This window comes from Emydura macquarii, unplaced genomic scaffold, assembly GCF_026122565.2.
Source record: "Emydura macquarii macquarii isolate MOO-44397 ecotype Brisbane River unplaced genomic scaffold, CSIRO-AGI_Emac_v2 contig_1390, whole genome shotgun sequence".
NCBI classification, from domain to species: domain Eukaryota; kingdom Metazoa; phylum Chordata; order Testudines; family Chelidae; genus Emydura; species Emydura macquarii.
Genome location: NW_027131527.1, coordinates 8,471,523 through 8,485,264, shown reverse-complemented (window position 1 = coordinate 8,485,264; position 13,742 = coordinate 8,471,523). Strand labels below are relative to the sequence as shown.

General features: G+C 40.9%; 1 long non-coding RNA gene across 2 annotated transcripts in view; it reads left to right on the top strand.

The window, feature by feature from the left end:
- Positions 1-13,742, top strand: part of LOC137156036 (uncharacterized) — an 86,650-nt gene that overhangs the window by 2,842 nt on the left and 70,066 nt on the right. For both annotated transcript variants that reach the window (XR_010920647.1, XR_010920648.1), the window contains exons 2-4: positions 137-253; positions 5,845-5,913; positions 12,900-13,073. This is a non-coding gene — a long non-coding RNA (uncharacterized lncRNA). The remainder of the gene's footprint in view (positions 1-136; positions 254-5,844; positions 5,914-12,899; positions 13,074-13,742) is intronic.

Below are 13,742 nucleotides of genomic sequence, written 5' to 3'. Positions count from 1 at the left end.
GTAAACAAACAAAATAATTTATTAATACAGTAACACAAGTCCAGAGCTCAAAGGGCCTACAGCCTGGGAACCCAAGGGAACAAAATGTGGTAATAGTGATAAATGAACTAAAGTCTTTTTCACTTACATGTTCTAGGTACACAGAGATAGGACTGGACACATGAATCGAGCAGATGAACATGGGACCAGGACTCGAGACTGGAATGGATGAAGCAGGAACACGATCGGGAAAACGAACAGGAACAGTAGACAGGTAAGCTCTAACACAGTGTCTTCTTTCTTGATCCAATTACTGGAGATGTGTAGTTGCCTCCTGGGCAGACAGCACCTCTCTGAGTGGTGCTGAGAGCCTTATAAACAAAAGGTCCAGCTAATCCAGTGTTCTCATTTTCCCACCTTTACACTCCTTCCTCTATCTGTGAACATGGCACTCTAGCTATGCACCCATCCCTTCATGTTATGCACAGGGCTCATTAATAGTTCAGGTACCCCATGCCCTAGCTCATCTCTTTGAACATGAGAGAAAACAATAGAGAATACCAAATAGAATTTAAGGTCAAGCAAAGTTTTAACGTGGAGGGTCCCAAAAACATTTGAAACTGGATAACAGACTCCCCTCTTTGATGGTCAAGTATATAAGGGAATATATACAACTTATCTTTAACATTACGTATATATTTACAATATCAGTATTCATTTCTGAGATGCAAAAAGAAAAGAAGACAGATTAATACTTCATGTTACTGTACCCTTTCAGGTTTTCATTTGTGATGCATGAAACCATTTATAGATTTTTCTTATTCTTACTCTGTACCTCTAACTGGTAAACAAAGGGAGTGACTTTGTCGACCGCAGGTCCTACCCACTCAATGTGTGTCTTGTTTTAGAGTCGTTTCTGTATAATACTCTCCCCAACATTCCCTATTTTTGGGTGCAGCATGTTTCCTAATCTTTGATCTATTTTCTTTGCATTCATCTTTAGATTTGTCATTACTTCCCGTTGAGTAGTGCTGAGGATCTCCAATAATTTAGTTATATACTTGTCAATCAGTGCTCCGCCTACCCACCATTCCTCAGGTGTACGCTTAGCTCTTCCCTTCAAGGCCTGAAGTGGGATATGCCCATGAGATGCTATTGAAGACCCAATTCCCATTAACATGAAAGGTAATTTAGTGTCCCAGTCTGTTCCTGAATTGCTGACTGTTTTCCAAAGTTTTTAAAGTTCAATTTGTACGCTCCACAAGGCCAAAACTTTGTGGGTGTCCCGCTATATGGATTCTTTGCTTTATTCCGAATGTATTACAGATGTTTGTCACTCTTTCATCCACAAAATGGGGACTTTGATCAGAATCGATGCATTCTGGAAACCCAAATCTGGAGAAGGTTTGCTCCATAAGGATTTTAGCTGTTGTCAATGCAGTATTATTCTTAGTGGGATATGCTTCGATCCACGTGGACAATACATTCACAAAGACCAGATAGTACCTATTTCCTTTTCCTGTCTGAGGGAGAGGATCAATATAATGGATCTGAAGGTGCATCCAGGGTCCTCAGATGGGTTGATGTCTAACTGGTTCCTTTACAACTTTTGAGTCAGCATTATTTGCAGCACATGTGAAGTACTTATTTTGTAGGACTCTACCTGCTTCACGCAGCCAAGCCACCAGGCTACCTTTAAGATTCTACCGATTGTTTTATCCAACCCATAATGACCTTAGCTATGTGCTAGTCCTATCATTTCTCTCCTTAAACAGGTAGATAGTACTAAGACTGGAAGCATTTCCTTATCATGTCCTTTGCATTTTGCCATGACTATGTTTTCTTTAGTTCTAAGTATTGAGAACTTTCCATATTCCTCCTTTTTTAGCAACTCACTTATTTCTGCATCCTGCTCTTGTAGCATCACAAGATCTTGTGGAGATGCTGTGTCACTATTGTTATTAATCTTTTGGATCAGTTCTGCAAATTTGGTCCATAGTTTCTCTGGACCCAAAAGAGCTGTTTGCTTTGCCATTAGACCAGCCTGATTGTTTAGACAGCTCACTCCTTCAGTGCTTCTGTGGTGGCTTGCAACGTTAATAAGTAAGTTTAGAATCTCCAAATTTTCATCTCTTGTTGCTGTTGCTATCAAGTTGTTATCAACATAACAGATGAATGACCCTTTCCTGGCAAGTTGTTCCACATCTTAGATACAAAATAGTGGCATCTCAATAGTGAATTGTGGTAGCCCCGAGGAGTTCTGGTGAATGTGAACTGTGTGTTTCCAAAGGTGAAGGGGAACTTGTGCCAGGCACTGGTATTGCAAAGAATGCATTACTCAAGTCTAGCACTGTGACCCACTTCACCTCAGCAGACACTGCCGCCTCATCTCCTGAAACTTGGCTACCACAGGAGCTATGCAGGGGGTCACACAATTCAGATCCCTGTAATCCACAGTTAGCCTCCACGTCATTTTATCGGCCTTAAGAACTGGCCATATAGGAGCATTATAGGGGCTCGTGGTCTCAATGAGCACACCTTGTTTCACCAAAGTTTCTATGGTGGTTTTTATCCCAGCCTCTGCTTCCTTTGGGCATCTGTGTTGTTTTAATAGTCAGACGTGTGGACCACCATGACCACTTCTGCATTGATTCTCCTACATTGGAGCTTATCCTTTGCCAAACACCTGTATATTTGTTGGTAATGTCTTTGATGTCTTAATCCCCTTCTGGCATAACTAGGCTTTCAGGTGCTTTTACAGCTGCTACACGATGTGCTGTCAGAATGATGACACAACCTTCTGATTCTTCGTTGTCCTGTCTTAGAACTCGATTCAGCAAGTCTATAATTAACCACAGATCTGTGATGATGTTTATCTCTAGAATGCCATGGCCATCCAGGATTTGAATTCTAAACATACTCTTGAATCTGGTATTTCCGATGGCAAATAGAAGAGGATCAATGAATGGCATGGCACTCTCGTGGCCATTATATCATTCTAGGATTTTAACTGTCTTCATCAGTTAGTCCTTTAACTCAGGAGTTTTGTTAGTGCACAGCAAAGATAACATAGCATTAGTGTCCGCAAGTCAATGTTTGTTCAAAGTTTCTGAATCTTCCCTTAAAAGTGATCTCCCATAGTTGTCATTTTCTATTATTGAGGAGACTGAAGAGAGGTGAAGTCTGCTTTAGTCATAAGAGACTCTGGTGAGACTTTAGCTGAATCTGCAGCTCCCCTTGATTTCCAACCGAACATTTAGCATCATGCCTTATTAATCTTTTCAACAATTCTTCAGTGGGAAGACCGTTTGTCCTTTTTCTCTTCATATTTTAAGGAACTTTCCATAGGATGTTTCTATACTGCCTGTCCTCTTCCGTGATGGCATTTGATCTTTGGTTTACACCGCCTTTCCTCATTTCATAATCCCTTGAAGTTCCTTTATAATTACTATTGTTGTTTTTAGTTTCTTTGTCAATGTTTCCTTTCACTGAAGTGGTGATGACAGATATTTTCTTTTTATGTACTGACTGTGGAAACGCTTCTTGCTGTAACTCATATGCCTCCCGTAGCTTTTCTTCTATGTCTCTGAGTCATCATTTTTGGATTAATGGCCTCCAGTGATATTTTCAAGGTAGGTGTCAGACCTTGCATGAATATTTCCTTAAAATCCGGCATGTCATAGGGCAATCCTGTTAACCAGTACAACAGTGTTTTCCTTCTAAGAAACTTTTCTGGCCTCTCGCTCGGTCTTTGTCATTCTGAATAGTATTTCCCCATTGTACTATCATAGGGAAAGTACAATTTGAAAACGGCATCATAAATGTCGGAAAGATGCAGTGTGGTTGCTGTCTGCACCTCTGTGGGTAACGCATTATAATCATCCTGACTCATGCACTCCCTAAGGAATGTCACAGTATCTTCTTTGCTCAAATTAGGTGTACAGCTGAGCTGGACCATCCAGTCTATGGCTGTGTCTCTATTGAGCAAGCCCCATTGCCTTTGCTTGCTCGGGTCCATAAGCTTGGGTCTCATACTGCGTTTCAGCCATGTGGTTAGGTCTGTAATCAATTACAGTAGGTGTTGTTGGTGCCATCGAGTGCTTGCTGTTCCTCTCCTCCACTGCAGGAGACACTTTGGGGACTTGAGGTGTGGGTCAATAACTCTTTGATTTTTGTGCCCACAGATCCTCTTGGTAATCAAACTCTTCTTCTGACTCTGTCTGAGTCAGACAATAACCCTTTTAGAGGATCAGTGTTCCTAGAGAACACTAAATCTTTTGTTCTTTCTACCTTTCATTTAAGTCTGCTTATCTCTAGATGACACTTAGAGTGGTCGGCTTTTTTCATATTATTGCGCCAAACCTCCTATACCATCTCCCTTGTTGTGGCTTTCGCCTCCACTACCTTTTTTGTCAAGAAAAAGTTCTCCCTGTCTTTACCAGCTAGTTCCTCCAACACTTCTTGAAGTCTTTGCTCCAGCTTGCTAGCCTGGTTTCACTGGTCTAGCAACTGAGCTGAAACCGTATCATTTTGATCAGTTAGCTTTTCCCGGAATGCCTTCTGTTTATTTAGTTGACAGTCTAATTAGGAGATGGCATCATTCTTATCCTGACACATCTCTCAAGTTCCTTAGCTACCATGTATAGCCCAGAAATCAATGCTCTCTTTTTAAATTTCTTACTGGGGATAAGCTTATTGGTAACCAGACTTTCCTACCTTTCACTTAAAATCTGTAATTCATCTTCCCCTTTCAGCATGCCTACTGCCCAAGGATTCTTAAACTAAGAAAAATAATATACACACAAAAAAAAGTCTGTTTTTATTAACCCATTTGCTCCGTCCCTTTGTTCTGAAAGTTTTAGTGTTTATATCGACAGCTGTGCCTTCCATTGCTGCTTTACTAAAACCTATAGCCTGCTTGGCTACTCTGGAAGATGGCTATCACTTCTAGCACTTCCAAATCAGAGATTTGCTAGTGTCCACTCAGCCCCTTTGCTCCAGCACTTCCAGACACTATTCTTGCAAACTCTGTTGCAGAAACCAGCATGCTCACAGCCCTCTGCTGTAGCACCTCTGCCCACTGTCCTCTCCCATGGAGTTCTGCTGCTCCCCAGCTCCTTGCCACCAGCTTTTGCTGATGATGCAACTGGTTTCTTGGAGCCTCCATGCAGCGTCCACACTGTTTCTCCTTGACAGTGCCTCTGCACATCGGGACACTCATACAGTTGGCATTTACTGCCAGTGCTCTCTGCTGCCAGAGAACCCAGACAGTCCCTGATCTGCTCAGTGTGACTGCCTCTTAAGGTCCCCTTCTTGTGTCTATGCACCACTACTATGGAGATAACGGACCCTTCACTCAGTCCCAGTAGACAGATTCACTGGCCCTCCGGCATTGCCGCTTAACCTCTGAGTTCCGGTGGTAATTACCACTCAGTGCAACCCCACTCACGAGGTAACTGTACCTTACTGGATCTTGTGCAAATAATAAAATAATGGTTTTCTACAGCAACCAGAAGAGGTCCTGCCATGGTCACCAGAAATGTTACCAAAGGAGGGTTAGGACTGAACAAAGGCCCCACACTCCCACCCAGGGTCAATGGACCTTAATACCCTCCAAAACCAATCTGACAACTGAGTCCAAATAACTATCAAATGATTTCTTCAGAGTCACCCTCTCCGACTTCTGTCATCCGGGACTCACCAAGGTGCACCAGTAAACAAATCAGAGAAACAAATAAAATAATTTATTAATACAATAACACAAGTCCAGAGCCCAAAGGGCCTAAAGCCAGGAACCCCAGGTAGCAAAATGTGGTAATAGGGGTAAACGAATTAAATAAAGTCTTTTTTACTTATGCCCTCTAGACATACAGACATAGGAATGACACAGCAGACGAGCATGGAACCAGGACTCAAGACTGGAACAGTAGACAAGTAAGCTCTAACACGGTATCCTCTTTCTTGATTCGATGGAACTGGAGATGGGTGGCTGCCTCCTGGGTGGACAGCACCTCTAAGTGGTGCTGAGAGCCTTATAAACAAAAGTTCCAGCCAATCCAGAGTTCTTATTTTCCCGCCTTTGCACTCCTTCCTCTGTCTGTGCACATGGCACTATAGCTATGCACACATCCCTTCAGAACTGTGCACACGGCCCATGAATAGTTCAAGTACCCCATGCCCTAGCTCACCTCTTTGAACATGAGAGAAAACAATAGAGAATACCAAATAGAATTTAAGGTCAAGCAAAGTTTTAATGTGGAGGGTCCCCAAACATTTGAAACTGGGTAACACCCTGGTCCACTAAACAGCACTGGGTAGGAATCAGCAGACCTGCTGATTGGTTTGGAGAAAATCAGCTATATTTGCCTCAGCTTTACCATTTGTAAAATGGCTTTCTTTGTAAAGAACTTTGAAATCTAATGGGTGAAAAGTGAGCTGAGCATTACTATTCATTATGGGGATAAAGGGTAAATGGAAGAATGGGATGCGTTACTAGGAGCACAAGAAAAAATGGATGGAAAGGGAAGAGAGAAGACTGACAGAATTGTGGAATGGAGGTGCAGGGAAGGAGGAGAGAATGGAGAGGAATATAGAGAGTAAGGAGAGTGAGAATACCAACAGACAGACACAGAAAGTAATGAGGAGCAAATAGCCAGTCAGCAGACAGTGTTCCAGTTGTAGAATGTAGTCTGCTGACCTAACTGGGTTCTGAAGGTGCCTCACATACCATCACCTCACTGTACTATGGCTCTCAGCTGTTCATGTGTCCCTGGGGCTGGTTCTCTGGTTAGACAGGATGGTCTGCTAGGGCCTGCTGCTCTGGAAGACATTGTGTTAGTTTAGGAGAAGCTATTTCAGCCGCAGAACTTTTCAAGGCCTGTTTCAGCTACAGAACTTTATTAAGCATATATCTCAATGTAAACATCAAAACCCCATGCTGTGCAGTCTGGAGTGCTTCAGCATTTGATATGTGACAGATTCCGGCTTTCATTAGAGCATCCACATATTCAGTGATGAGGCACTGCAGTGGCAGCTGGCTACTAAGTGCTTGTGAACTGGAGCCCACAGATCGGGAAGTTGGAAGTCGATTGATGTAGTTGGCTAGCAGTTGATCAATGGAGTGACAGGTCACATCAGCCAAGATAGAGAAGGTCATCAAGTAGGGAACCCCTTTTCACTTTCAAGCACTCATAACTCAACCCAGTAAGAAGTTAAAACCCACGTGCATCTCCTGTGCCAAACCTCTCGATCTCCCTCCCCACCAGCACACACACACACAGCTGACAACTCTCCCTTGCCCTAGTAGTACAACAAATATCTTCTTGAACACCTTGTTTGGTCAGAACTCCTTCCCCCTAATAACGAGCACCATTCCTGAGCCTCACTCGCAAGCTGCCCAATCTTTTCTCCCCTCACTGTAGATATGCAACAGAAAGAAGTCTGTCAAGGCTTTGCACATTTTCTTTTTTACACAGGACTATGCAGAACCTAGAGTTGACCCTGGTCAATTATTGAATTGTTGATTAAGATGTACTGACTGAATGTGGCATGTTTTACTAATCAAGTATTTTTTTACTGATTCTCCTGAATATTTTAGTACTTGAGATCTTACACACTACTAATTAAGCTGCATACTTTGATGATCCATTTCCATGATACACTAATCCAGCTGCAGACTTTGATGGTCTAGTTAGATATTATGTAGGATGAGATTTTAGATACTCTGGCAGTCAAATTGCATACTATTAAGCTGCTTACATTTCTATCCACTTTATTAACTCTGTTCTGTTCATTGGTGACTGAGCTGCAGATTTTTGTTAGGTTATATTTAAACTGTTAATCTGGCATATATTTTCCCCATATATTATCCAGAATATGTATTGATTCATGACCAGAGATAACATGGCTATTGCTTTCTTTTTGCTTACCAAAACTAAATACATGCTAGTGTATGCTAAAAACTGACTGTTAGGCTAAACAGTTTTCTAGAAATAAAACAATTTGTCCTGAGGAATTTTTTTCCTTAGCTCATGCAAGTGTCAAGAGTAACAAATTAATTTAATTTTGTAAAACATGCAAGAAAAGTGAAAATAAACTTATTCACGAGAGAGTGTCCTCAGTAAAAACTAGACTAAAACACTGTCTTAACTCAGTGCTTGTGAGAGGAGGTGTGTTGTGGGTAAGGAAAATTGTAGCAGCCAAGTAAAGCTTTTGGAGTCATGCTGCTGCTGCAAGGCAAGATAATTCAGGGATTCTGAGGTCCATGTATCCTGCACAGTACATATTAACTTGGCAGCTACATATGTAAAATAATCCTAGGGAATTCTTTCCCTTCCGCTTTGCAAGTTGGCTTTGCTTTTTAGACTTCTTTTTGAGAGATTTGACTGAAAAGCATTATAGTTGTGCAGCAGTGTTGTTATGTTTATTTGTTTCATGTTATGTTTTTCCTAAAGAACAGATGGATTCTTTGTCAGAATTATCTTTAAGACAAAAACAAAACAACAAAAAACCTAAATTTTCCCTGGGAGAGCGTCCTGTGACAGAGGGCACTCAGATTAAAGGGAAAGAAGTAGGCTTGAGAAACAGTGGGGGGCTCAGACAGAATCCAGGCTTGCTGTCCCCCATTTTAGGGTTGAAGGCTGGAGATCCTCCCTTCCATCACTGAAGAGTTAAAGTTCTGGCCCACGGAGGCTGATTTTTTAGGCCTCCATATATATAGCAAGACATTATGGGGAAACAGTCTACCACGTTAGCTATTTTTGTAGGTAAAGAATAGTAGGAAGATAGGGTTGGAGACTTTAGCATACAACCAGCTTTTTCTCCACAATGAGAGTGTCTCATTGATGCTGGAAGTAGAGAGGTTGCAAGGAGTTAAGGACAGAGAGAAACTGAAGAGTCTCACCAACTCCATGATGCAGCTTTCTCTTTCAGTGTTAGTAACTGCCCCAGTTTTATCATGATTCTCACAATAGTTAGTATTTTTCCTGTCATTTAATGGTGTGAGAATGTCGGCTTTCATTTAAAAAAATAAGTATGATTTTATCCCTCGTGGTTTCAGAGAAAAGCTTGAGACCATGGCCCCTAATGGCCCCAAAACACGAAGGCGAATAAAAAGAACCCCAGCACTATTATTTTTAAAAACCTCAAAAATTTTAAGCCATTTGCATGATGAAGTGTGGGGTGTGGGTCTGCCTCATGATATTTGAGTGTTCAGGGTTGGCAAGTTCAGTTCCCATTTGGTAAATGCTTCCTTTATGCTAATGCTGTTCTTTTTAATAAAATACTGCAGTCTTTTGGCTGCTAAATCATAGGTTTTGGCTCTGGGTGAAATAAAACTTCATTTGGGCCCAGATCTTGCAAGAAACTCCATGTGGGTAAATCCCTGCATTTGTGTGGAAACCCTGTGAAGTCAAGGAGGCTCTGCCTGGACACCAGGGACCCATGGCATAGAGTCAGTGATAGGATTAAAGCCTAAGTTTGCCAATTCTTCATGGCTCTACTCCCTTTTGGGGGGCATCCTGGGACACACGATGGCTGGCTCTCACAAAGCCTGAGATACCAGACAGCGAGGTATCTCACACACTCCCTGGATCTCCCCTGCCAATCTGCATTGAACTGAACAGAAAGTGACTGCCTGTCAAGAGAGCGGAGTCTTAAGCAATTTAAAGGTGCAGTACAGAGAAAACTAAAGCATAATAAACACCGCTACATACACTGCATTTCTCATTAATAACTTTATAGAAAGGAAGACATAGTAAAAATAACCTTTTGAAATTGTGTACGTCATTGTGTGGCAAATATTTTCCCAATTTAGATTTCTTGCTCCTCCTAGAAACTGTATGAGGATTATGTTGGTTATATAATATATAAGTTAAACATATTTCTAAACCAGGAAATATTAAAGTGTAATTCTAGTCAGGATGTGCCTGTCAGCAGGAAGCTTCCTGCAATACCCAATGTTTTCAGAGTGGAATTTTAGAGTGGGAGGGAAGTATTTAATTGCTATTTACCTGTCTAATGCTGCCTTTGACACACTTGATGAGCCAGCTTCATTTGACTGTCACCTCCTTAGGAGGCAGAATTCTTCAGCCCACACTTTGCTTAGCATTGACTATTTCTTTATCTGTTCTTTGTGCCTTTGCATTTTGCCTGGACTGTGCATTTTCAGTTAAGCGCTACTTAAAGACAGGCTTCTCAGATGAGGCATTGTAGGAAAGCCTACATACCCTCCCACACAGCGCCTTCCTCAAAGAGAGATGGGGATGCCTATGTCTTTGAAGAAGCACTTTTTAAACAAAAGGGATTCCCCTATGTGCTGATGTGCCTGACAATTTATTTCTCAGCACACATGTAGAGCTCTCATAGTGATGTGTCTAGCTACAGTTGTCAGATCTTCAGAGTGACCACATTTCAGGACCATCCCCCAGCTCTGCTATATATCTTCAAGTTGATTTAGGTAGGACTGAAGAGGGGCTGGGAGGTGAGACTGCGCATATAGCAAGGTTTTGACAATTTGGCCTGAAGAAACTTGTTTTAAATGGTGGGGAGAATTGTGAGTGTTTTGGGGGTGAGAGGATGGTAGTTTGGGGAACATGTAAGATAGATGAAGACATGTTGCTATCACCTCTTCCTTTGTTTGAGTCTCTATTTGGATCTTGGTTCCCCTAAGCCCTTCTCCCATCTTCTACTTCATTATTAAATGGAGCCAGCAGCTAGAACCAAAACTCAAAAGGGAGACAGAAGTTAAAATAGATAGGAGAGTTGCAAATGGAATGTCCTGTAATTACAATTCTAGGTGTAAGTTTATTTTTCCTCAGGAGATTCGGAGCTTCAGCACGGCCTTCAAATCTTCATCCACAATTTTCCACTTGCACTTGGTTGCAGGGACAAACGATAGGTTAGATGTCTAAATTCTATCTGATTTGCAGGGCCAAATCAGTAACTTTTTAAAAATGGGGCACTCCCTGTATAACTTTTCAACAATCTGTGCACAGACATTTAATTGCAAAAAATAATTTCCCTTCTGTATATTTTCATAATCCGTCTACTTCCATGTAGAGGATTGACCCAGATACATGATCTGTTATGTGTATGTCATCACAACATGTGGTCACTAAACAGAGGAACCACAATCACTTCTGATATTTTAATTAGTTAAATAATTTGAAAAGTGTAAAACCTTATTATTTAAAAGAGAAACCATAGATACCTGTATAATAAGAAAAAAGGAATGTATGCTAGTGTGGTGGCCTTGGGTTAGTCACGCCTCTTATTTTGGTTTTAGATGCAAGAAGATTTTTCTTCCTGCTTACAGAATATCAGTCTAGATCCACTGAAGATTTCTGAGAGCAGAATTTTGCCATAGTAAATAAAATAATATTTTTATTACAGCTAGTTCAGACTGAGAGTCTTTTGATTGACTTTATTGGACTTTGGATCAGACTGTAAATGAATAATTATATCTATAGCATTATACTTCTGTTGCATACAATTAATTTAGCTAACAGAGTTGGTGGGGAATGGAGGAAAGAAAGGGTTCTGAGGATGGGCCATAAGCCTAGCAGTATCCTTAACCTTGCCTGGGCCGTGTGAGACTTTGTCAGCTGAATTTCTGTAGTTTAGTGGTTATCATATTCACCCTACTTGGAAGCTGAGAAGAAACATTGCTGCTTTCCTTCCTGCTTCTGGGTGTGGTGGTAAATTAATGTTTAGTCAGCTGATTTGTTGAATTTTCCCCTTACCTTCACCACGGAAATGTGTAAGATCCATTCCTGTTGTTTCACCAGCACTGGCTTTTGTATGTCATTTTTCCCTTATTACCCCATTCAGCAAAGGATCTATGGACCTCCTCACCCAGCTCAGCAGTCTGGTTTCTGTAGTCCAGCATTCCCTTTCCTCACTGCTCCGTGGGGGTTGGTTCCCCCACCACACACACACTCTAAATAAACAAACACAAATTAGACCAATTTCAGTTTGGTAAGGCAGTCCACTGGCAGAGGCCCATGCCCTGGCATCAGTCCATAAAACAACAGGCAGCAAGACAGTGAATTCATAAAGGCCAGGGTCTTGACATCAGAAACTTAGAGGAGGAGAGCCACTAACCTCAGTGAAGCCTGGGCCTTAACAGTATGCGCTGTAGTCTAGAAACTTACTTAGGACCTTTACTTAGCTCTTTCTCTCGGCCTCCTTTCTATTTCTGATAAAAGCAAGAGCTGCAAGAATGACATGTAATAGAATCACCCAACTAACAAAGAAAGAGACAGTCTTCCCATTGTGTTCTGTATGGTATCTTTACTTTCCTCTCTGTGTTGCTCGAGCTTTGCCTGAGGTCAGAACTGCCAGTTTGGATGGGTAAACTCATTTTTGTTACATCTTACATAAAATACAATGGATTTTAAGCTTTTTATCTCTTTTAATTCCACAAAATGTTTCTAGGTGTGGAAGGGGTCAAGTTAGACAGTGACTTGCTTTAATTATTCCAGTGGTTGTTCACATTATGGCTTTCAGCAGGAAAGAGAATCTAAGTTTGATTTTCCTCTTGAAGCTCATCCTGTGGAGTGTGAAAAATTGAAGCTGTTTAAAGTAAGAGACAGTCTCCAAGAAGTTCAATTGTACTACATTCATTTTTTCGTCAAAACTTTTGACTGCACAAGATATTTCCACTATGGATAGTTCCAACATGAGGAGGGAGTTCCTTCTCTGCTACTCCATTTGTATGAGAAACCTCCTTAATCTTAATAAAATGGTTGTGGTTATGCTGTGTGTAGTTTACATGTATTAGCTAAAATTAAACTATCCTTCACCACTCCTCCCAGCCTAGATAAATACAAAGACTACCTCCTTTAACTTGGTTGAGTACAGCTTGCTGAACTGTTAACTGCAAATGATTTATTCATTGGCTTTGACTCTTTTTCTATGAGGAAATGGAATGCTTGACTACAGAAACCAGACTGCTGAGCTGGGTGAGGAGGTCCATATATCCTTTGCTGAATGGGGAAAATGCTGAATCCTTTGCTGAATAAGGGAAAAATGACATACAAAAGCCAGTGCTGGTGAAACAACAGGAATGGATCTTACACATTTCTGTGGTGAAGGTAAGGGAAAAATTCATCATATGAATTGTTTGGAAATCAATCATAATTTTGATAAATATATTTATTTGTATTTGTTCGACAAATAGTTTTACAAATATATTTGGATCCCTGAAGTCACAGTACAATTGTAGTATTGGAAATGTATGTGATAGATTCATGGAAACAGACAGGGAGGAAAGCTGGAAAAAAGTCAGGAGTCCATGATAAATATCAAGAATAAGGACTTTAAGATTCCATAAAAGGACATTGATTAGATTAATAAAATTCACATAACAGCAGGCATATGAAATGCTCACCCTTTCAACAAAATCTACCACCCAAAAACAAATAAATCAGAATTAGAACAAACCAGCTAATATTTAGCAGTTTGCCACTTTTCAGTGGGAAACTACAGTGCTGCCAATGTCATAGTTTATTTGTATTACAATATTGCAGATTGATAAATTGATAAATGAAACAGTAATAAGTCACCAGGACCAAATGGTATTCTCCCAAGAGTTGTGAAGGAACACAAATAAGAAATTGCAAAACTACTAACTGTAATATGTAACCTATCATTTAAATCGGCTTCTGTGCCAAATGACTGGGGGATAGCTAATGTGACACCCATTTTTAAAAAAGGCTCCAGAGGTGATCCTGACAATTACAGGCTAGTATGCCTAACTTCAG